The sequence below is a fragment of the Hyperolius riggenbachi genome, chromosome 3 (assembly GCF_040937935.1).
Source record: "Hyperolius riggenbachi isolate aHypRig1 chromosome 3, aHypRig1.pri, whole genome shotgun sequence".
In the NCBI taxonomy this organism is placed as follows: domain Eukaryota; kingdom Metazoa; phylum Chordata; class Amphibia; order Anura; family Hyperoliidae; genus Hyperolius; species Hyperolius riggenbachi.
In genome coordinates this window covers 413,102,697-413,128,383 of record NC_090648.1, presented here as the reverse complement: position 1 = coordinate 413,128,383, position 25,687 = coordinate 413,102,697, and the positions used below count along the sequence as shown (strand labels likewise).

Below are 25,687 nucleotides of genomic sequence, written 5' to 3'. Positions count from 1 at the left end.
GTTTCCACTACAAATGGCAGACGCACTGTGATGGCATTGTGGCTTTTGACAATTTTAGCTTGTGTATTTTGTGTGCAATTTTTAAGTCTGGGTTTGTGATTTTCCAATTGGATTGGCTAGGAAAATAGCATTACAAACAGGAAAATCACATGGACACAGCGTTTTGTGTGTAAATTTATGCACCCCATTTAACTCCAATTAAGTTTACACAAACACGAAAACCTGTAGCAGGCACTGTATTTGCATTTCTGTAAAAATTTGCATTGATCTAATGGAAACAACACATCATGATTTACATTATCGCACCGGCATTGATGTGATTAGAAAAAAGCAGGTGCTCTGAAAATCGCAGGGAACATTTAAGCCACCTGTTTAGTCTGGCATTTATGACCACATAACTTTCCCCTGGAACACATTCCAAACTGCAACTATGTACTGATCTGAGACAAGTCCATACGCTTTGAGTCCTATGGGAGAAAACATTTTTTAAGTGTTCTGTTGTTGAAATGCATGCAGTAGAAACAGTTTTGATTTTAAAAGTAAAGTATTAATTCAATAAATCTGTTGGTTTGTAGTGCCACAAAGTCTCTATGTTACATAAACCTGTTGTTACAGATTTAGAACCCCGTACCATCTAGACACCAGACAGGTGCATGAACTGACAACTGTAAAGCCAAGTACACACATTTCAATCTTGATTCCATTTTTTTTTCACGTCCATGTAGTATGATTGATTAACCACAAATTTTGTACATAGAATTCGAAATCTGTTTGTCATCATACTACATGGAAGTAGTAAGATTAATCAATCATTGGGCAATCAAAATTGGAAGTGTTTATGCACCTTAAAGCTATGTAACCACATGCAATCACTGTCACCTGGCAGGGAGTGGGAATGAATCCCTGGGGCGATAGTTCAGGGCTGATGCTGTAGAGACGCGTGGCTAGCCTCTAGGCTAGCAATGTGTTCTGTCACTATGGAGGGGGGCAGAAAGACGACAAGCGGCATATGCTAGAGTGGGAGGGTAAAGGAGGGAGAACAATACAGTTAAGCAGTGTCTGGCTAAGCTTATCCGACATGCCGGATCTTTTGCCAATGCATTGGTTAGGGTCAGGGGCCACTGCAGACACACAAGATAGACATCAGTGGTGGTCTTTAGCAGCCAACTTGACCAAGTTTTCTCTAATATGTGTGGGAAGCTAAAAGGGAACCCGAGGGGAGAGGGATATGGAGGCTGACATGTTTATTTCCTTTTAAATAATGCACAATGCCTGGCTGTCCCCTTGATCGTCTGCCTCTAATACTTATAGCCATAGACCCTGAGCAAGAATGCAGATCAGATGTCTTTAAAGGACATCCAAGGTGAAAATAAACGGATGAGAAAAACAATTGTATCTATCCTCCTTCTCCTAAAAATGACTTTTTTTTAGATATCCCACACTTTTATTTTATATTTAAATCTAGTTTTGAAGTTTTCACTGTTTCATTGTCTCTGCTCAATGACACCTTCATTGAAGTATACCAGAGCTAAAATCTTTGAATTATTGGCCCTTTTTATCTCTTTCATCCATTTGCTGACAGGAAAGTATTTTATGGCTGAAATTACTTATCAGTGAGGGTTATGCTATTGTCAGTCCGACAGTAATCAGTGTGTAAAGGCTGGGGTGGGAGGGATGGAGGGGCGCACTTTGGTGTCTCAGCCTTAGGCACTAGAGGACCTTGTCCCGGCTCTGACTGGTATTGTTTAAAAGGAAATAAATATGGCAGCTTCCATAGGTCTCACACCTTTGGTTCCTTTCAAGTAGGGGTAGTAGTAATCACATGTGCTGCTTCATTCCTCTACAGAAATCCCAGCGTAAGAAGATTAAGGAGGAAGAAATCACTTGCTTCCTCCTATAACATGCTAGTTTCTGGTGGTCATGCTGATCCTGTGTGTCCTTGTGAAAGAGTCCTACATCAAATATACAGATCAGCTGTTATGGTTTAGATTCTCTTGACTATCTGGCTGTACTATAGTTTCTGGTGTGTCCCAGAAACGAAAGAAATGTACATCACATGACAGCCAGATAAGTAGCATTTTTTACAAGAGGACCTGGTATAAGTTTTCTTTCAAGTCAGTAAGATGTTTATTTGGGGAAACTTTCACCAGCTTGATTCGATCTATACAATCTTCTATGCAATGATCTATTGACAGTTTCAGATGTGCTTCGAGCTAGATTACACAGGCATTCCCTTCATCGTGCGTCTCTGTAATGTTCTGTAAGATGACACGGGGCAGGGAAAATTCCGAGAAAGTAGTACTGTATATAGAATTGGGGTTGTAAAAACATGTAAAAGTAGTCTTCACCAAAATGCACTGAAAGGGCAACAGAGGCGTTATCACATTAGGTTAAGCAGGAGAAAGATAGAATAGGCTTCTTCTCGCATGCTCTTCTTGCCAGTCAGTGGTCCAATTGATACTGGCAATTGTATAGCAATAGGGGATGCAGAAATAGCCACTGCAGTGGAGCCCCTGGACCAGAGAGAACCCATTGCAGCAGCTACATTATCTCTTCATTTGTGCTATGTTGTTAATGATCCCCTGTACGTATGCTTTGAATATTGGTAACCATTAACAAACTGTGTAAAAGTACCTGTTGAACTTTCCAGTTTTTGGCTTTGTTTACACTATGGCTTGATTCACTAAACCATGATAACTCAAATATCACACCTTATTAAATATATCACACCTTATCAAAGTTAACACGCCTTATCAGAATAGCATAGCGAGCGCTATGAACTTATGCCTGCTAATTGACAATGGCACTCGTCCTGCCCTGAGCCCCTGCGGGTTCCTATGCTACTCTGATAAGGCATGTTAACTGTGATAATGTAACGATCGGTGTCAGCACACAGAGAGAATCTGATTATTGGTGATCTGCAGTATCACCAAGAATACATATATATCTGATTATTAATGATCTGCAGAATCACCAATAATACAGATATAGCTAACCTCTGGACACCTATATAGTGTGAGTGTTTGGTGCAACAGTAATGACTTTGAGTAAGACCACCCGAGGAGCAGGTGGTCTTTGGCAGTATGGGCGATACTGCCTTTTGAGAAGAGCAAAAACCTTCCAGCAGCATGAGACCTCCAAAAGGGGTGGAGTCTTAGGCTGAAGGTAGGAAGGACCTGTGAGTGAGTGACACCTGAAGGTGGATGTCACTAGCAGGTCTGGAGACTATCTCTTAAGGAGAGAGATAGCTCTCAAGGTCGGGCAAGCCAGGTCGGCAACACACGGACAGACAAGGTACAGAGACAGAAGGCTGATTCGGTATCCAAAGGCAGGCAGGGTTGGCAACAGATAATCAGATATGCGAAGGTACCGAATCAGAAAGCAGAGGGATAGTCAGAAAAGCAGTAGGTCATAACAGATATCAACAATGCCTAGTCTTGGGTGTGAGGTCCGTGGTCTCTACACCCTGGAACTAGTCTGGAGTATAATATGATGGTACACAGTATCCCTAGTCTTGGGTGTGAGGTCCGTAGTCTCGACACCCTGAAACTAGTCTGAAGTATAACAGAATGATAACACAAAGTCCCTAATCTTGGGTGTGAGGTCCGTGGTCTCTACACCCTGGAACTAGTCTGAAGTATAACAGAATGATAACACAAAGTCCCTAATCATGGGTGTGAGGTTCGTGGTCTCGACACCCTGGAACTAGTCTGAAGTATAACACAGTGATAAACAGAAGTAATCTGGCTCAGTGTGAATTCCCAGGTCCTCCTGGTTCTAACACACTGTAGGATCTGACTAAGGTCTGAGTGCTTCCACGTAAGTGTTCGCAACGGCAGACAACCTGAGACTGACTAGCATCAACTATATATAGAGCAGCGCTCTCCGGCGCCACCCATCAGTGATTGACCAATAGTCACTTGCTCTGAGGTCAGCTGACCAGCCTGGTCAGCTGATCCCTCCTCGGCTGTCATAAAGGTTCTGCCTCTCAGCGCGCGCACGCATATTTCTCAATCTGTGTGAACTAACAGACCCAGCCACACCAGATGCACGCAGCTGCGTGCAAACCGCCGCGTTGGACGCCTTGCTGTCAGTACACGCGGCGGCTTTTCCGCGTTCCATTACAGTACCCCCCCCCCCCCCCCCGAGGAGTGGACTCCGGAGACTTCCCACCAGGCTTTCCAGGGTGCAAGTCATGGAATTCTTTTTTCAATTCCTCTGCGTGCATACGACAGTCTGGCACCCAAGTTCTCTCCTCTATGCCATACCCTTTCCAGTGAACCAAATACTGCACGGAGTTCTGCACAAGCCATGAGTCCAGAATCTTTTCAATCTCATACTCAGGTTGGTCATCAATCAACACAGGGGGGGGGGAGCGGAATCCACGTGTACCGCCGGCTCGAGTAAGGACACATGGAATGATCTCACACCTCGCATGCTGGTAGGGAGATCAATGGCATAGGTGACATTATTGATTTTTCTGGTGACTGGAAAAGGCCCCACAAATCTAGGGCCTAGTTTGGGTGACAGTTGCTTTAGAGCCAAATGTCGTGTGGACACCCAGACCAAATCCCCTGGAAAAAATTCCCATTCTTTGGAACATCTCCTGTCAGCCTGTTTCTTCTGGTTCTGAAAATCCCTCCCCAAATTTGCTTTAACCATTTCCCAAATTTGCTTTAAGGACCTCTTCCAATTCTCCAGGGCTGGAAACGGAGTAGAAGCCACTGGTAATGGGGTAAACTTAGGTGACCTTCCTGTCACCACCTGAAATGGGGAAAATCCTGATTCCTGAAGAGGAACTTTTCAGATTGTTGTGTGCAAATTCTGCAAACGGCAAAAAATGTACCCAGTTGGTTTGTGCATCTGCAACATAACATCTCAGAAACTGTTCCAGGGACTGATTGACTCTCTCGGTCTGGCCATTGGTCTGTGGGTGGTAGCCTGATGAAAAAGAAAGATCCATGTCTAACTGATGGCAGAATGCCCTCCAAAACTTAGATACAAATTGGACTCCCCGATCTGACACTATATTTTCCGGAAAATGTGCTGGATGAAGAGATCGGCCAATTCCTGGGCCGAGGGGAGTCCTTTCAGGGGGACAAAATGAGCCATCTTACTGAATCGATCGACTACCACTCAAATGACCGTCATGCCCTCAGACCTGGGGAGTTCTCCCACAAAATCCATGGACAAATGGGTCCAAGGTTCACTCGGAACTGGTAAAGGCTGCAATGTTCCAACAGGTGCCTGACGGGAGGGTTTGCTCCTAGCACACACTGCACACTCTCTTACATACTCCTTACAGTCTGTTGCCAATGACGGCCACTGGTTCTGGTGGCCCCCGGATGCCCAGCATTCTTGTGGGAATGAAACAGCTGCAACAGTTGTAGGCGAAAAGGCAATGGTACAAACATGACCCCCTCAGGCTTCCCCTCTGGAACATCCTGTTGAAATGGACTCAGAGTGACAGTCCAGTCTTTCCAGGTCTCAGTGGCTGCCAGGACCACCTTCTGAGGTATAATGGTCTCAGGGTCTGAGGGCTGTGCTGTCTCGGGCTCAAAACACCTGGATAAGGCATCAGCCTTGATGTTCTTACTACCAGGGGTATACGTGATTACAAATCTGAATCTTGAGAAAAATAACGACCACCGGGCCTGTCGGGGTCTAAGTCTCTTAGCGCCCTCAATGTACTCCAAATTTTTGTGGTCAGTGTAAACTGTAATGGTGTGTTCTGCCCCTTCTAGCCAATGTCGCCATTCCTCAAAGGCCAACTTGATGGCTAGAAGTTCCCGATTGCCTATTTTTCTCTGCGGGTGAAAACCTACGGGAAAAATAGGCACAAGGATGCAGTTTTCCCTGGAAACCAGAACCCTGAGACAGCACAGCCCCTACCCCTACCTCTGAGGCATCTACCTCCACGATAAAGGGAAAGGTGACGTCTACATGTCTCAATATGGGTGCAGAACAGAACAATTTCTTCAGAGTGGACAAAGCAGCCTGGGCCTCTGGGGACCAGTGGTGAGTATCTGCCCCTTTCTTGGTGAGACTGGTGAGAGGCGAGCTCACCGTAGAGTACCCTTTTATGAACCTCCTGTAGTAGTTGGCGAACCCCAGGAATCTCTGGAGAGCTTTCAGTCCTACAGGCTGAGGCCATTCCAAGACAGCTGAAACCTTTCCAGGGTCCATAGAGAGGCCAGAGGCCAGAGGTCGAGATTATGTACCCCAGAAAGGCGACAGAGGTCACTTCGAAAATGCATTTTTCCAATTTTGCATACGGCATATTCTTTCTCAACTTCCGTAACACAAACCTAACATGTTTCCTGCGCTCTGAGAGGTTGGACGAGAAAATCAGTATATCGTCTAAGTACACCAAGACGAATTTGCCCAACACCTCTCTGAACACCTCGTTAATCAGCTCCTGGAAGACGGCCGGGGCATTACACAACCCGAAGGGCATCGCCAGGTACTCGTAATGCCTGTCGGGTGTGTTAAAGGCCGCTTTCCATTCATCACCGTCCCTGATACGCACAAGGTTGTATGCACCCCTCAAATCCAGTTTCGAGAAAATCTTAGCATTGATGACCTGGGTAAACAAATCGTCAATTAAAGGCAAAGGGTAATGATTTTTTACCGTAATCTTATTTAAGCCCCGATAATGCATGGACGGAGGCCTCCATCCTTCTTTTTCACAAAAAAGAATCCGGCCATGCTGGTGACCAAGAGGGACGAATAAAGCCCTTAGCTAAGTTTTCTCGGATGTATTCTTGCATAGCTAATTACTCTGGCCCAGATAAATTATAGAGATGACCTCTAGGGGGGCATACAACCAGACCTGAGATCAATGGGACAATCAAAAGGACGGTGAGGAGGAAGTTTATCTGCTGACTTGGGACTAAACACGTCCGCAAATTCTGAATACTGGCTTGGCAAACCTTCCATCTGAATCTTGGTGTTACCCAAGGTTACCTTCGCTAAACAATGATGATGACAATGGGTAGACCAGCTCGTTAGCTGACCTGAAGCCCAATTGATCTGTGGAGAGTGAAGTTGTAACCATGGCATACCAAGAATGATCGTGGAAGTTGTCATCCGCAAGACCAGAAACTGTAGACTCTCTTTGTGTTACACCCCCACCGTAACCCTTAACTCTGGAGTCTGAGACAGAGGGTATTTACTCTGCAGGGGAGAGTCGTCCACCGCAGTGACCAGAATCCGTTGATTCAAAGGGGAAATAGGAATCCCCAATTTCTTAGCAAATTCATAATCCATAAAATTGGCTGCTGAGCCAGAGTCAACGAAGGCCTCAGTGGCCTCTGTTTGATCTTCCCAAGATATAGTACAAGGGAGGAGCAAACGTTTGTCGTCTATGTGAGGATCCGCTTGGCTGCCTGCGCAGGCAGGCAGCTTTTTGACCACTGTTCAGGTCTGCATTCTGTACAAAGATGAGGGAGACCGCTACACTCACACAATTGCCCAAATGGGAGCAGGGAGTTCCAAAGCCAAAGTCCAGAAGTAATGATAAAAAATCCTGCTACACCAGATGGTAGGGCAAAGTGAAAAAAATCTTTATTGCGTTAATCCATATCAAAATGTTACAGGTAAAAGCTCACGCGTATCGGAGCAAGAGATGGCTCCTTAATCATAGCTTGCAAGAACATATATTGCACAAGTTATATAGTATACTATACAAAGCCACACCCATATGGGTGTTCATCTTAGTCTTAAAGTTACAGGCATCACAAATTAAAATGGTGTGAACCAATACATTATACATAAAACTACATATCAAAACACATGCAAATCCACATCACATTGTCGCAATCAATCATTATGAAACACTAATGAAGTTGTATATTCACAATGCGGCGGCCAGATGGGTATTAGTGGAGAGGAGAACAGAAAAGAAGAGGAAAAGAGAAAAGAAGGAAGCAAATCCAAAGTTATAACAGAAATTAACAAACCCAGAGAATGTACATTCTATGCAAGGGGGTAAGAACAAACAAGAGAATAGTGCTTCTTGTGAGTTATTTGTTATAAAATGTATTGAGGTCCATTCTGGAATTGAGTCCTGAGGGGGAACGTGTTCCCAGTTTCCAAATCCAGAACGCCTCTTTCTTCAAAAGCCTGTTGTATAGGTCTCCTCCCCTTGCAGAATGCACCACTCTCTCTATGCCCTGAAATTGAAACCCCGTCATATCACCAGAATGATCAAAGTAAAAGTGTTTAGAAACACTAGAGGCGCTAGTAATGTATGCAGCATTCCTGAGACATCTACCTGCCCCATTATAATGCTCTGAGATTCTTTGACGAAGGGGACGGGTAGTACAGCCCACATATTGTATTTTGCACTTTACACATGTTACCAAGTAAACAACATTGCAAGTTTGGCAGTTGATGTATTGTCTCATATCATGGCTACTGTGGCGGGAAAGTGAAACCACTTGGCGTGTCTGGTTGTGAACTCTACAGTACCTACAGGTGTTATACCCACATCTGTATGAACCTTTGTGTGTCAGCCATGTGGGCTGGGGCCTATCAGTACTCTGAAATAGGCTGGGGGATAGACTCGTACCCAAAGTGGGTGCGCGGCGTGAAGAAAAGGCACAGCCATCTGATAGAACTGCATGAAGTTTTGGATCGGAGTGTAGGACAGGCAAATATTTTTTAATAATATTAATAATCTGGTTGTATTCCAGACTATATGAAGTGACAAAATGTACACCTCTACTATGTTGTCTGTCCTTCCGGTTCGATCCAGAGACAAGTAAGTCAGCCCTTGTTCTCTGTAATATCCGATTCCTCACTGTCTGGATATGATCCTCCCGGTACCCCCTATCAAGAAGTCTAGTTTGCACCATATCTAGTTCTTGTTGTATTCTGGCTGGATCAGAACAGTTCCTGACTGCTCTAACCATTTCCCCATATGGAATAGATTTTAATGTGTGTTTGGGATGGCAGCTTGTTGCAAGAAGCAACGAGTTGCCTGCACATTGTTTCCTAAAAGTTCTAGTTTGTATCCTCCGTGATGTGACATGGCCATTCAAAGTGAGATCCAGATAATTGATTTCAGTGGCACTATGAGCCATCGTGAAAGATAAATTGAGATCATTATCGTTACAATAAGTCAGGAATCTGGATAACTCTTGCTCAGAGCCCCTCCACACAAGCAGCAGATCATCTATATATCTAGCATACCAAAATAATGAATCAGAATGGGGGTTGGACCCTCCAAAGATGCGGAGCTCCTCCCACCATCCCATGTACAAATTGGCCAGGGATGGGGAGAATTTGGCTCCCATAGAAGCTCCGCATCTTTGGAGATAGTACACCCCATCAAACATAAAATAATTGTGGCTAAGAAGATAATCTACTGCCAGGAGGAGGAAGTCACCAGTAGTGGAAGAGAATGACCCATACTTTTTGATGTGGAAATCCAGGGCCTTAAGAGCTAGTTGATGAGGGATAGAGGAATATAGGGAGGCCACATCCATAGTGACCCACCTAAAGGACACCTCCCAGTGTATGGCTTCCAAGCTTGACAACAAATGTGTTGTGTCACGTAGGTAGCCCGGGAGGCGGCGCACCAATGGTTGAAGGCACCCGTCCACCCACTGTCCCAGACGTTCCCCCAAGGAACCAATGCCTGCCACTATGGGGCGGCCCCTGGGGGGAACGTCTGGCTTGTGAATCTTGGGCAAGTGATGGAAAATGGGCACGACGGGCGCCTCCACCAACAAATAGTCTCTCTCTTTTGCACTAAAAATTCCCAGTAAAACCCCTAAATTCAAAAGTTGTTGGAGTTTATTCTTAAATCGGAAATTGGGGTCCCCGGGCAAAACCTCATAGGTAGTGGCATCATTTAACTGGCGTAACGCCTCCTCTTTGTATGCCACCGAGTCCAGGACCACTACAGCCCCTCCTTTATCTGCATTCCGAATGACTATCGTTTTGTTGTCCTGGAGGGACTGCAGTGCCTCCCGCTCTTGTTGTGTCAAATCCGAAACTGCTCTATTGATTTTCCTCACTCTCATTAACTCTCTTTCCACTAAATCTTGAAAGGTGTCTACAGTAGGTGTTCGTGCTTGGATAGGATAGAAAGAAGGGTTGGAGGTGGCGACGGGGCCCGAGACCGCCCCGGAGACTGGGCCATCACTCATGCTGGACAAATGTTCCAACACGAGGATGGTAGAGACCTCCTGAAAAGGAGGAATCTGCCCAGTCTCCGGGGCAGAGGAAGACAAGGGCCCAGCCGCCACCCCAGACCCACAACTCTCAGCATCCAAATCACCACTCTCCAAAAAGTGTTTCCTCACCATCAAATTTCTAACAAATTTGTTAACATCTAGCATAGTGCTAAAGATGTCAAAATGATGTGATGGTGCATAGGACAAACCCATTCTGCAGGTCTCTGGAAGAGAGACCTTTTGTCAGTTTTGCAGCTTGCTGCTGAGGAATTTGCATACGTTTGTCATGCAGATTGCCTAGCCACATCCTTTGTAGGCTTGCTCTATAAATACCATGTGATATCACAGACCTGGGCTGGTCATAAGGGTTTGTCCTGTGAAACACTCCTGGAGTGTCAGCCTTGCTCATTGTTTGAAGATTAGCTTAGAGTAATTCCTGGGACTGCACTAGGCAGGTTCCCTAGTGCAGTTAGGATTGCATATCTGTTTTGTTTGTCTGTTGCGATTGTCCTGTCCAGCGGTGGTCGACAGGAGATCGTTCTGATCTTTGTTCTTGGAGTATAGCTGGAGCAGCGGTTGCTACCAGCTATCTCATCTGCCTGTCTAGCTTGGATCGCACTCGCCTTGCGCTAGTGCTGTGGATCCTTCTGTTCTTTCTTCCTGGATCGCACTAGCCTCTTGCGCTAGTGCTGTGGATCCTATCTCTCACTTATTCCTGTTTTCGTGTATCTGTCTTGTCTGCTACGAACGCTTGCTGGAGGCTTGGTGAGGTAACCGTTAAGCAAGCGCTCGCGTCCTCTGTTTCATGTTTGTCTGTCGGTGGTTAGTTAGGCGTGCTTGCCTCTGTTGTGCTTAACACGCGGAGACCGCGCATAAACGCGTGCACTGTTGCGAATGAGTGCGGTGTTCGCGTTTAGTTAGCGTTTGTTATTTTCCTTATCTCCTCATTGTATTATTTGCTGTGCCTTTGCTACTCTCGTGCTCCGCCTTGCTGTAGCCTTGTGTCACCTCTGGCAATCGCCTCTCTCACGATTGCGTTCCTACTTCATATCTGCTGTTGTATGTGCACCGTCGCGGGTTGGCGACTAGATTGGGGCACATACATACATTCTGTCCCTGTGCTCATTCTCTTCCGCAATCGCTTCTCTTGCGATTGCGTTCTCACTTGGTTTCTTCTGTTGTGTGTCCACCGTCGCAGGTTGGCGGCTAGATTGGTGGACATACATACATTCCTCATCTGTGCTTATTCGGTCTTGTGTCGCTGTTAGCAATCGCCATCTCTGGCGATTGCCTTCTCACTTTATCTTCATGGTTGTGTGTTCATTGTCGCAGGGTGGCGACTACATTGGTGGACACACATACCCTCTGTCGCTTTGATCTCTCTCTTTCAGGGCTATCTTGCCCTGCGTTTCTTCCCTTCGTACAATTCCTGTCTGGCGTCTGTGGCAGGGCAGAGGAGCTGTTCCTCTGCACTCCACAGCTCCACCTGTCAACAGGAATTTCCCTCTACAGGTGCATTGCACCTTTTGCTGGGTTCCCTCAAATTATACGCTTGTGGAGGATTTCCGCAGTGTCAGCGCACGTCTGGTGCGCTGATCACGGAGAGAATTCCACAATCGTTAAAGTCTAGAGGTAAAGACTGCGCGCATAGGGTATTACCTCCGACTACACCTAGGCGGCAGCGTTTCCCAACTTCTTGGGACAATTCTGTACTCTGTGACTCTCCTCTGCACAGAATAGACAGAGCTGCTCTGTTTTTCTGCGACTCTGCTCCACCTGGGACAATTTTGCATTGGTTCTGGTGGAGGTGAAACGGGTGGAGGTGAAACGGATGGAGGCGAAGCGTAGGAAACATATCTCACATTGTTCCTACTCCGAGTCTGTTTTTGGTAACGTAGGCGACGATCAACCCTGACTGCTAATGAAATGGCCTCATCAATAGACTTCGGCTCAGGATGACCCAACATTAGATCAGAGACCGCGTCTGACAACCCTGACAAAAAACAGTCCAGAAGTGCGAACGAGTCCCATCTAGCTGAAACTGCCCATTTCCTGAACTCAGCTGCATAATTTTCCACCGGACCCTTGCCCTGCCACAGGGTCTTGAGCTTCCGCTCAGCTGTAGAGGCAATGTCCGGATCATCATAAATTATAGCCATAGCTTTAAAAATGTCCTCAACTGAGGTTAGAGCTTTCTGCCCTGTCTGGAGACTATATGCCCAGGTCTGAGAATCCCCTGACAACAGAGTCTTAATGAACGTAACTCTCTGTGCCACGGATTCTGATGAATTAGGCCTCAACTCAAAGTAAGATAACACTCGATTTCTAAAATTCTGGAAGTCAGATCTGTGACCAGAAAACCTTTCGGGTACAGGCATACGTAAGTCTGTACTTGGAGGAGATCGCACTGTATTCACAGCTTGTACAGACCCAGACAAAGACTTGTACAGACCCAGACAAAGCATTGATCTGGGTCTGATGACTGTCCAGCACTCGGGTGTAATTCTCCACCGAGGTGGTGAGTGCATCAAGACGGCTGTTAAGTGCATCCATTTGGTTTTGGTCTGCCGTTCTGTAACGATCGGTGTCAGCACACAGAGAGATTCTGATTATTGGTGATCTGCAGTATCAACAAGAATACAGATATATATCTGATTATTAATGATCTGCAGAATCACCAATAATACAGATATAGCTAACCTCTGGACACCTATATAGTGTGAGTGTTTGGTGCAACAGTAATGACTTTGAGTAAGACCACCCGAGGAGCAGGTGGTCTTTTGCAGTATGGGCGATATTGCCTTTTGAGAAGAGCAAAAACCTTCCAGCAGCCTGAAACCTCCAAAAGGGGTGGAGTCCCAGGCTGAAGGTAGGAAGGACCTGTGAGTGAGTGACACCTGAAGGTGGATGTCACTAGCAGGTCTGGAGACTATCTCTTAAGGAGAGAGATAGCTCTCTAGGTCGGGCAAGCCAGGTCGGCAACACACGGACAGACAAGGTACAGAGACAGAAGGCTGATTCGGTATCCAAAGGCAGGCAGGGTTGGCAACAGATAATCAGATATGCGAAGGTACCGAATCAGAAAGCAGAGGGATAGTCAGAAAAGCAGTAGGTCATAACAGATATCAACAATGCCTAGTCTTGGGTGTGAGGTCCGTGGTCTCTACACCCTGGAACTAGTCTGGAGTATAATATGATGGTACACAGTATCCCTAGTCTTGGGTGTGAGGTCCGTAGTCTCGACACCCTGGAACTAGTCTGAAGTATAACAGAATGATAACACAAAGTCCCTAATCTTGGGTGTGAGGTCCGTGGTCTCTACACCCTGGAACTAGTCTGAAGTATAACAGAATGATAACACAAAGTCCCTAATCTTGGGTGTGAGGTCCGTGGTCTCGACACCCTGGAACTAGTCTGAAGTATAACACAATGATAAACAGAAGTAATCTGGCTCAGTGTGAATTCCCAGGTCCTCCTGGTTCTAACACACTGTAGGATCTGACTAAGGTCTGAGTGCTTCCACGTAAGTGTTCGCAACGGCAGACAACCTGAGACTGACCAGCATCAACTATATATAGAGCAGCGCTCTCCGGCGCCACCCATCAGTGGTTGACCAATAGTCACTTGCTCTGAGGTCAGCTGATCCCTCCTCGGCTGTCATAAAGGTTCTGCCTCTCAGCGTATTTCTCAATCTGTGTGAACTAACAGACTCAGCCACACCAGACGCACGCTGCTGTGTGCAAACCGCCATGTTGGACACGGAATCCGTCGCCTTGCTGTCAGTACACGCGGCGGCTTTTCCGCGTTCCATTACAGATAAGGTTTGATATCTTTGATAAGGTGTGATATTTGAGTTATCACGATTTAGTGAATCAAGACTGCTATAAAAGCTACAGCATTTGCTCATTGAAGTATTAACCACTTTACCCCCTGCGGTATGAATTTCTCCGTCCCTTTTTCCCCCTTAAAAAACCAAGGGAAGGAGAAATCCGTACCTCCTGCGCTACCGCCGATGTCCGCGCTCCCGACGCTCGTGCGTGCCGCCGCCCGCTCGCCCAGAGATCAATGAACGGGAAAATCCATTCCCGTTCGTTGATCTAAGCCCCCGCAATGATCTGCTGCTTCTATTAGAAACAGCGCGATCATTGTGATTTTCCCAGCCTCGTACTGCTTCTTGTAAGCGTCTTTCGGGACGCTTACATGTCGCATGACAACAAACTCACTGTGGCCATCTTGTGGCCAAATAGTAAAACTACACCCTAAAGCATTTTACATATACAAATACATTAGTTTTACACAATAAATTAACTCATTACCTCCCACACGCCCCAATTTTTTATTTTGTAATAAAAAAAAAATAAAAATAAAATACAATAAAAAAAAAACATAAATAGTTACCTTAGGGACTGAACTTTTTAAATATGTATGTCAAGAGGGTATAACACTGTTACTTTATAAACTACGGGCTTGTAATTAGGGATGGATGCAAAACTGAAAAAAATGCACCTTTATTTCCAAATAAAATATTGGCGCAAACATTGTAATAGGGACATCATTTAAACAGTTTTATAACAAACATGACAAATGGGCAAATGCATTTCATGGGTTTTAATCACAGTAGCATGCATTATTTAAAAACTATAATGGCCGAAAACTGAAAAATAATAATTTTTTCCCACATTTTTTCCTATTTTCCCATTAAAACATTTAGAATAAAATAATTCTTGGCATAATGTCCCACCTAAAGAAAGGCTAATTGGTGGCAAAAAAAACAAGATATAGTTCATTTCATTGCGATAAGTAATAATAAAGTTATAGACGAATGAATGGAAGGAGCGCTGAAAGGTAAAAATTGCTCTGGTGTTCAAGGGTTAAAACCCCTCAGTGGGGAAGTGGTTAAACATGTCTCATTTTTATTATTAAATTATTTCAAGGAAAACATGCCTCAGTTTGTATTGGCGATGGCAACAGTCAGATGATTCTTCTCACTCTACCATACTTTACTAGGACCTGACTTATAACAGATGTGTTAGGTCTTTTTCACACTATGGGCCTGATTCACAAAGCAGTGCAAAGTGTTTGCACGCCTGTGAAAAGCCCTTTATCACGCCTAAACTCAGTTTAGGCGTGATAAAATGAAACTCGCGCGAAATCGTGCGGCGCACGGTGCAGTGCGCGATGTGGCCATTAAACCCTATGGTCGCTGCACGCGGAATTACGCGATTGTGCGCGCAAAACTTTGCGCGCGATAAACATCACAAAACGGTGCTAACTCAGCAGTGCAAAGGTTATCACGCCTAAAGTCTTTAAGGCGTGATAACTGAGTTATCACCGCTTTGTGAATCAGGCCCTATGAGTGTTTGCAGGTTTTTTTTAAAGAGAATCTGTATTGTTAAAATCACACAAAAGTAAACATACCAGTGCGTTAGGGGACATCTCCTATTCCCCTCTGTCACAATTTCACCGCTCCCTGCTGCATTAAAAGTAGTTAAAAACAGTTTTAAAAAGTTTGTTTATAAACAAACAAAATGGCCACCAAAACCAGAAGTAGGTTGATGTACAGTATGTCCACACATGGAAAATACATCCATACACAAGCAGGCTGTATACAGCCTTCCTTTTGAATCTCAAGAGACCATTTGTGTGTTTACCTTGCAGCTCTCATCCACTGAAGAGTGACAAGATGATTGTTTCTTCCTGCAGGCAGCTTTGCGGTGTCTGCAATTCCTCAGCATGTGACAGCCCAGCTCCTTTCACAGCCTAACAGAGGAAGATTAACCAGCTTGTAAAGCTCTCTTCTCTCACTGAGAGAGCAGAGAGGCTGCCTAATCTAAATAACATACATGGGAGTGTGCATAGAGGGGGCCTGGAGGGGGGGGGGGGGTGCATAACAGATCAACAACACTAAAGAGTTGGCAGCCTTCCAGACACGGCGACAAATCCGACAGGAGAGAGATAAGTTGATTTATTTCAGAGACGGTGATAGTAGAAAGTGCTGCAGTAAGCCAGAGCACATTAGAATAGGTGTAGGAACTTGTAGGATAGTAGAAAAAAGAATGACATTTTTGTTACAGAGTCTCTTTAAGCGCTAGCGGTTTTAGAAATCGCCCTAAAAGCACTTGTGCAATGATTCCCTATGAGCATGTTCACATGTAAGTGGTTCGATTGCGATCCACTTACAAAAGCGCTGCCTGTACCATTTTCGGGGTGATTTGGCTATAATGGAAGGGATAAGGAAATCGAAAAGCGCTTGAAAAAGTGTTTTGTATAGCAATTTCCTGAGCGCTTCTAGGAATAAATACATTGCATTTATTCATTTATGGGTGAAAGAGTTCACTTCCTGGCTGATGTCAGGAAGTGAAACCAAAAATTGCTCTGCAAAAGCGCATAAAAAAGCGCTTAGAAAGCATAGGGAAAGGCGATTTAAAAATATCGCTATAAATTTCTCAGCGCTTAAAATAGCGCTGGCGATTTATAATGTGAACATAGCCTTCGAGCAGGCAACCTCCTCTCAGAGGAGGCAACGCTAATCTGTCTTATAGGCGATTAATTGATAAGTGCTTCAGTGACTAATTATTATTTCTAGTAACAAGCTGGTGCTTCAATATGGGTAAACAGGAAAATTGGCCAGGGCCCCCAAGCTGGCTGACCAGCCCCCCCAGGTGTATAGCAGTCCCCAGGGCCCCTCTAGTGTACTCAGCAGCAGAACTGCTCACTTGTCCAAGCTTTTTGTTTTCCTCCACCTGTCTTTATGCTTTTTGTTTTCATCTCCACTGGCAGCATCTTCTCAGTGACCTAGTGACATGTTGCACCAGTTATGTAACATGCCACTGAGTCATGCAGATGTCTGGCAGTCCTGCTGAGCTTCCAGGCATCAGTAGTGACTGAATTACTACCCTGAAACAAGCATGTGGCAAATCTAGTCAGGCTGACAGAAGATCAGAATCGATCCCTTGGGTGACAGTTGAGAGCCTCCAGGCAAATAATGTGTTTGTTACTATGGAGGTGGGCATATGTGCAATGTGTGATGGAGAGACTTTCGGTGGGTGGGATGAGTGGTGAGAACAATATGCTCACGGGTTACTCACTAATCATCTGTCTGGGGCAGTGTTGCCAACTCATCCCCTTAATTACTGACGCATATGAATTATACAGGTTTTGTGGCTAGGTAGATGCAGGTAAGGCACTTATTATGTGTAAGTAGCCCCAGAACCTGTATAACTTAGATATGTCAGTAATTAAAGGGATGAGTTGGCAACACTGGTCTGGGGGCCACATGCTAGATTTAGACAAGATTCTCACCCTAGGTGGTCTTTATATTGGCCACCTTGGCTTAGTTTAACCTAGCGTAGGTAGGTAGCATAAAAAAAAAACCTCAGTAGAGGAAAGCCTCAGGATAGTCCAGAGGCTTCCCCAATCTTCCTACACGCTTCCATTGCTCTGCTGAGACCCTCTGAAAATATTCAACATTCATGTCAAATATTGCGCTTGCGGCCATGCTCCCTTCTGTGTAGGAGCACGTCCGCGCTGTGTACTGGAACCCCCATAAGCATCCCCCAAGTGTGTAGTGGTCCCCTGGGTCCTCCAGAGTACTTGACAGTGGAGCAATTTTGCCTGTCTAGCCAGAATGGGGCTCCATCAGTCTGCAGTGACCACTCCCACCCAGGCCATTGCTTCTTCAGTCTGCTCCCATCGGGCCAGAGGTTCCCGGCCATCTCCGCTAGGACTACAAGATGTAGAAATACTTTTATTAGCCCCTGCCGTAAGACTTTTGAACTTGGTCCATGCCCCTCTCACTCCTCTGCGGGGACCCCCCCTCCCCCTTAGATTGTAGCTGACTGTTCTGTTGCAGTGATGTTGCACTGTTTAATGTTTGCGTCTTGCTACAGACATTTTTGTTCTACTATTACTGTTATTTTCATCTTTAAAGGACTTCCGAGGTTAGGGGGCTTAAACAAATTTTACTCACCTGGGGCTTCTTCCAGCCCATAGCAGCCATCTCGTGCCCTCGCCGCAGCCATGGTCCATGTCGTCCCGATGGACGCCCGTGAGGATCATGACCCCACTAGTGGGTCAGGTCTTCTGGCATGTTCAACTACTGCGCAGCCGTGCCAAATTACATGGATGCGCAGGCATTCCTGCCAGGCACAGAAGACGCAGGCATTCGTGCCAGGCTTGTTGTCACCCCCTCTGCTGGAGACACCTGGTGCAGTCCGCACATACCACACCCCCCTAGTGATGCCTCAGCCCAGTCATGCTTGACGAATTAAAACCGATTCTGATCATTATAATTCTCCAAATCCTAAAGTCCGTCATGGATTTCTTGTGAGAAAACTAGGACACATTCATGAATAAGGCTAGGTTCACAGTGAGATATGCGTTGCGTTCTTGCAGTGCAACGGGAAAGCAGCTCAACACGTTATCCGCATGGTGTGGTGAAGCATACAGTCAATGAAAACTATGCTTCACAGTACTGTTAACGTAGGGGTTATGCGGTAACCTCACTGCAGGCAGTGCATTGTGATACTGCACTCCGTCAGACCGCACCACATTGACTGCACTGTCAATGACGCTTTGCTTTTGGATTGCAGTGCGACATTCTGCCGTACAATGCGGCCGTTACGACACACAGCAATGCCCCACTGTGAACCCAGCCTAACAATCTGACAGTAGTTCTAGCCCTTTTCCTGCCTAAAAATTAAAATAATGTTTGAGCTGGAGTTGAGATTTTTTTTTTTTTTTTTTTTTTTTAATCCCATTTTGATCACAGATTTGATTTAAAAAAATGTGTTAGGATGGTCAGCATGTAAGTATATGCTTGAGTGGAGGATCACACTTCTGCAATACAACACTAACTACTACACACTAATCGCTTTCTGAGCATTTTTCCGACCATCAGCGCTGTCTGAGTGTTTTTATAAAAACGCTCCCATTGACTTGCATTTAAATTGAGGTAAAATCTCTGCAATCGCGATTTTTCACAATTGTGGTGATTTTACCGCAATTTGAATGTAAGTCAATGGGAGTGTTTTAAAAAAAATGCTCAGACAGCACTGATGGTCAGATATACTTACCAGGTGTTGGATGTCCAGCTTCCATATGTAGCCCCGCCCCCTAAAGGAAGAGGCCATAGGTGCTTCTGTATGACCAATCAGAGTAGTGCCTGTGTCCTCTGCCTTTAGGAGGTGGGGCTAAGGATGGAAAAAGAAAATACAGAGACCTGTTAAGTATAATAAAGTTAATTAAAATGGTAATCGCTCGGCCCCCAAAAGCACTGCTTTGATAAGCGATTTATGCAGCACTTATATAATTTGCATTGAGCGAAAGCGCTCTCAAAATGCTACATGTCTTGCGATAGCGATTACCCCTAATTGCAATCACTAATAGACCCCCCTTCACTCACTTTCATTGGCTAAGTGTTTTTTGGAATCACTGGCGATTGTCTGCGATCCCAAAACTCTGCCAAAATAGCCTTAGTGGGTATGATCTGAATATACTATGACGAGATGAACATATGAGAACCAGTGTGAACCAGGACATCTACGGTAACTTTCATGTTACCATTCACATTAGTTAAAGCATTCCAGAGCGTTACGTTGTAACGCCTCCGGGAACATTTAATTGCACAACGCAAGTGATTTCCCGTCGGGTGAATCAGAACTAGCATCGCTGGTACGTGTCGAAGTGTAAGGCCCGGTTCACATTAGCGGGCGCCGTCCGGAATCGCCGTGCCGGAGCCGGACCGCATGCGGGACGGACGGAACGGACGCACGGCATAGCAATGAAAGCCTATGCGTGCGTTCACATGCGTCCGTTTCGTCCGGACCGGATCCGGACTCCGGCATAAGACCTAACATGCGCTATTTTTTGGTCCGGCTCCTCCGGCAGCCGTATCCGGGGCGGAGCCGGACTGCACCATCCGGCCAATACAAAGCAATGAGAACCGGAGAGCGCACAACACACTGGCTAAAAATCCGGATGTTTTACCCCACTTCCTATGCGGATTGTTGCGGCGATTTTGGATGGGGACACATGGGCAAGCATTTTGGAGTGGATCAGCAGTGACTTTAAACGAGCTGGAGATGTTGGCAGCATGTCGGAGGTGGAGGTGAGTGCTAAACAGCGGAGGGCCTGATTCCACAGGTCCCCCTTCTGCTGACCTCCCAGACCCCAACATTTTATTTGGTTTGTACTAACTTTTGCCAAACGGATCCGGATCGCATCCTGATGAACACAACCTGACCGGATCCGGATCGGATCCGGATCAGAACCGTACGGTTCCGATCCGGATCCGGTCCGGATCCGGTCAGGTCATCCGGTCCGTTTGGCAGAGAACCGCAAGTGTGAACCGGGCCTAACTTCCCATTGTCATGATGTGCGGCGTAACGCGTGCACGAAATTGAGTTCATGCACACGGTAGCTAGTGGGAAAGGACCCTAATGGCAATTCACCATGTGTGTGGGGTCACCATGCGTTCATGTCGCCATGCGTGTGACATGAACTCCACTTAGGCCCCGTTCACACTTGCGTTTTGGCAAATAAACGGACCGGATCCTGATCGGATCCTGATCGGATCCTGACCTGATCCTGATCAGAACCGTACGGTTCCGATCCGGATCCGGTCCGTTTGTATCAGGCTGCCATCCGGATCCGTGGGCAAAAAATAGCGATATTTAAAAAATATTGGGGTCAGCAGAAGGTGCACCTGGTGCACGTGTAGAATCAGGTTCCTCCGCTGTAGGCCTCACCTCCACCTCCGACATTCTGCCAAACAGCTCCAGCACGTCTGTCACTGCTGCTCCACTCCAGACATACTTGGCCCATGTGTCCCCATCCGAAATGGCCGCTTGCATACGCATAGGAAGTGGGGTAGAACGTCAGGTTTTTGTAGGCAGTGTGTTCTGTGCCTTCCGTTCCCCATTGGTTTCTGTGTTCCTGATGGTGCTGTCAGGCTCCGGTCCGGCTCCGGTCCGGGTGCGTGGGCCGGAGATCCGGACCCAAAAAATAGCGCATGTTGGAAAGCAGTCCGGATCCGATCCGGCTCCGTACTGTACGGAACGGACACGTGTGAACGTCCGCATAGACTTTACATTGCTATGCGAAACGTACGTTCCGTTTGTACAGTATGCGGTCCGGATCAGATCCGGAAAATCCGTATAGCGAACGCTAATGTGAACCGGGCCTTAGCAGTTTAGCTCTAGAAGACCTCATAATTGCAGTAAAGATCCATCCCCAAAACTGTAGTTCTTGTGTCTTCTGTGTCTGCTCTTCACAGCTCGAGTCTCTGTTTCTGAAATACAGCAAGTCTAAGCAACAATCTCTTAGGACTCATTCACACCTAAAATAAAAAACACAAACGCAAGTGTTTTTGTGCACTTTTTCTCCCCCCTCCCGGCGCTCCACTGCGCGCTGCGTTTCTGGTAAAAGCGCTTTTCCAGAGTTTGTAATTCACTCCCTGAAGCAAGTCAGGAAGTAAACTCTTTTGACCCAGAAAATAATAAATACAATGTATTTATTCTCAAAAACGCGAACGCAATCGCCGCATAAAGGGGTTTTGTGAGCGTTTATCGCTCTTCCTTTACCTTCCATTATAATAAAAACGCCCAAAAAATTGTACAGGCACCGCTTTGCTGAACGCACAGCGCACGAACTGCACTGATATGAGCCTTCTCATAGAGATTTATTGCACCAGCATTTTGTGAGCAATTTTAAAAATAGCCTGCGCTTAAAAAAAGTTTGAAAACACCCCCAGTGTGAACAAACCCTAATGCTGGGAATAGACGGGTCGTCCGGGGGCGCGATTAGCCGCCGGATTGACCCCAGCCGCGTGCACGCGGATCGATTACGGCTCATCCCCGCCGGCGCTTCCTTATCAGCTCTCGATTCCCTGCCATTGTCCGCCGGCGGGGATCGAGCGGGCGAGGGTCGAGCGGCTTGATCAGGCCAGCTGAATATTATCAGCTGGCCGGATCAGCTGGTCGATACACGGTACAGAAACACGGTACAGAAACACGATACACGGTACAGAAACCAACAAAGTCATTAAACAAACTAAAAAAAAGCATTCAGTAAACAAACAAAACATTGTATTTTAGTACTCCACAGCCAAAGTAGTCCTGTTTTTACAAGGTGCTGTCCTCTTTGGCAGCCAGGAAATTTAACTCTTCCTTGGATAAAGCACTTTAGCTTCTCCAGACCTGATTCTTGTCAAACACAAGCATGCTTTCTCTCTTTGTTATTGGTACAGGTTAAACTGTTTCCAATGTGACATCAGAGTTTCAGGTTCTGTTCTCAATCCCTCCCCCATGGTTTGATTGGCCAAGAAACCTAAAGCCTGCCAGTTACCTTTCTGGTCAGAAAGCAGCAGTGTAGAGAATAGGAGAAACTGAGAGGCTGGGGCTGCCACTGTTTAGTTTGGACTAAAACCAGATGAAGCAATTGATTTCAGCAGGCAGCCTTTGGTTTTGTAAAAGTAGATGCTTTTATGTTGCCTGAGCTGTTGATTATTCGTTTATTCCATTCTGATGAGATCCAACAGGACGTTTACAGAGCTACGATAGATACATGCATTCAGGTAAGCGGACAGCTGTTGCTAGGACTGCTTTAATTTGCAACAGTGAAGAATTTCAAGGAGCTGCTTTCACAAATGGCTAATAAGCGTGCTCTGAGGGCAAATTTTATTTATTTTATGCAGCATAACATTTTAAAGCAGCTACTGACTATGTACAATCGTGCCTGTGTGTCTGATTCAGGGCTTGATTAGCTGTGAATGTGTTGTTAGGTATAAATATGTACAGATAGGTGAACACTTATTCCAGTGCTGTTTGTGTTCGCATAATACTGTAATGGATCCTGCTCCATGGCTTTACGTCTGTATTGAGGAATAAAGAGGTTGTTGGCGTTTCATGTCATGTCTGCTGTCAACTGAGATGTTTTGGCAGCTAAGTAACTGTGCGGTGGGGTTAGTATGTGACAGTTAATGCATTGTACAGGTAAACTGACAGGCTGATAATGGGTAATCTCTGTGCAGCGTAACATATGGAAAGTTTACACATCTCAGCAAGAGTCTCTCATTGCTGTTTAATTGTTATTGTCAGATGCTAGAAAATTTGAATCCTGTTCACCTGTCTGTGTAAATTAGTGCCGATGTCTGTAAGGCTAGTTTAACCTGGAGATATTGCATTGCGTTGTAACCAGCACATAACGCAACGCAAAGTGGGAAATTTTTATTTGTTTTTTTGCGGTGATATGCGATGTGACACACGCAGAGAGAATTTAGACTACGATCACAGTGGGGAATTGGGGTGCTGTGTAGGGACCCATTCTAATGCGGAACATCACATGCAATGCAAAACCTTATTCACAGTGCGGCCGGTGCGATCTGATGGCATGCCACATCATGCAGTGTGTTACCTCACAACACACATGCAGTGACAGTGAAGCATACTGTAAACTGACTATATGCTTCACTGTATGCCAACGCAACATGTGGATGATGTGCAGTACCACTTTTATGTTCCGTTGCATTCCTGCTTTTAAACGGAGCCCAATGCAACGGCCACTGTAAATGTATCTTAAAAAATGCAACTTTAAGGTCACACACATGCTCTGCAAATGCTTATTTGCAAGAACTTCAGTGGATAGCACTCTCGCTTTGCAGTGGTGAGTCCCTGGTTTGAATCCCAGCCAGGACACTGTCTGCACAGAGTTAGAGGCCCGCTCCAGACTGTGTATTGGCGGCAGAGGTGCGGTGTGGCCGGGACTGCCAAAACAGGCCTTTAGGGATTACCAGGTTAGTATGCAGTAATCCCCGTCTAGCATCTGATCAAGCAGTAAGTGGCACCTACTTCCTGTTGGCCAAGCGATGATGTGTGCGGAATCATATTGCTGAACTACGCTTCCGCGCATACGCAACCTGAAAAACTGCGGCGGGTTTTTAGATACAAGCACGTTCCAATAGACTTACATGACTTCCGTCCGACGCAGAACGCTGCAGAAGCCACACGGTAACGTAGGTATGGGCATGCGTTGGGGCACTTCCGGTGTAGCATACTGCAACGTGGGTAGTATGAACTTTCCCCATAGACTAATGGTGTGTACACACTTGAAAGATAAATTAAACATCTTATTTTACCACCTTCCACGTAGTATGAGAGCCTACTCTACACCGTCTATTCTATTGAGCTGAACTCCTCAGATAACTCACATTCATCTGCAGATCAGATCTACCAGGATGGATTTCCAGATCTGCAGATGATTGTCAGATATGCAGATGAATGTCTGTTAAACAAGGTGTGTATGAGGATCTGCAGATATCATAGACTATGAATGTATTTTGGAGGAACGGATCTTTTGCAGGAACAGATCTTTTGCAGATACTGATCTTTTGAATGTGTACAGCATCTTTGTGTGCAGCATCTTGCAAAGATTTTTATCTGATGAGGAGTTCAGCTCAGTAGAATAGACTGTGTAGAGTATGGCTCTCCTACTACATGGAAGGGGGTAAAATTGGTCTTAGATCTTTCATTAATCTTTCAAGTGTGTACACACCATAACATTAGGCTGCGGTGGGGGTGTGGTAAATTTACCCCATCGCAGCACCCAATTGTGAAAGGGCCCTGTATGTTCTCCTGTGTCTGCGTTGGTTTCTTCCAGCCACTCCAGTTTCCTCCCACATTCCAAAAATATACAGATAAATTAATTGGCTTCCCTCTAAATTAGCCCTAAGGTGCGTACACACATGCGACTATAGTCGTTTGTAACGATCGTTCCCCGATCTTTACCAACGACGATCGTTACAAAAAACGAACCACCGACTATTAAGGCAAACGACGAACGAGCCAAATCTCTACAAAAGAAAGTTCTGTCTCGGCGGATTTTAACCAACGACGATCGTTTGCAAAAGTAGTACATCGTTGGAAACGATCGTTCGTACTAGGCTTGACATGCGCATTTCACTATTTCTCCATGGAACTTCTCATTTTTATGCGCAGGCGCAATAGTTGCTTTCTGTGATGTAACGTTCGTTCTAACGATCAGATCGTTACACACATTTTAAAACTACCTTTACTTAGGTCGTTCTTTCATCAATTAAAAGTTCGTTCGTCGTTCTTAACGAACGATCGTTGTCGCATGTGTGTACGTAGCACTAGTCTATGATGGTTATATGCCTATGGTAGGGATTAGATTGTAAGCTCCTCTGAGGGAAATAGTGATATGATTATATACTCTGTAAAGCGCTGCGGAAGATAAACCCCTTGGTTATTTTCTTGATCTTATGGGGTCCTCAGTATGCAGATAAGTTTTTTTTTTATTTTTGAGTATGTATGCTTCATCCTTGAGGCTAGGTTCACAGTGCGAACACTGGCATTCCAGCGCAGGAGATTTGGGCGCAGCCACCGCCACCATAGGCCGTGATAGGCATTACGGCTATAACTTCCCACACTGAGAGTAACTACAGCGCCGTCAGAAGACGGCGCTGAAGTTACTTATAAAACACTATA

At 45.7% G+C, this 25,687-nt stretch overlaps 1 protein-coding gene across 5 annotated transcripts in view; it reads left to right on the top strand.

The window, feature by feature from the left end:
* The window catches only part of SHROOM1 (shroom family member 1), a 217,279-nt gene that overhangs the window by 74,570 nt on the left and 117,022 nt on the right, over positions 1–25,687 (top strand). Inside the window, exon 1 of one of the 5 annotated variants that reach the window (XM_068277466.1) lies at positions 22,546–22,758. The exons of the other annotated variants lie outside the window; for them this stretch is intronic. The gene's annotated coding sequence lies outside the window, so the exon portion shown is untranslated. Of the gene's footprint in view, positions 1–22,545; positions 22,759–25,687 lie in introns of those variants that run through there. 5 annotated transcript variants of the gene reach the window in all.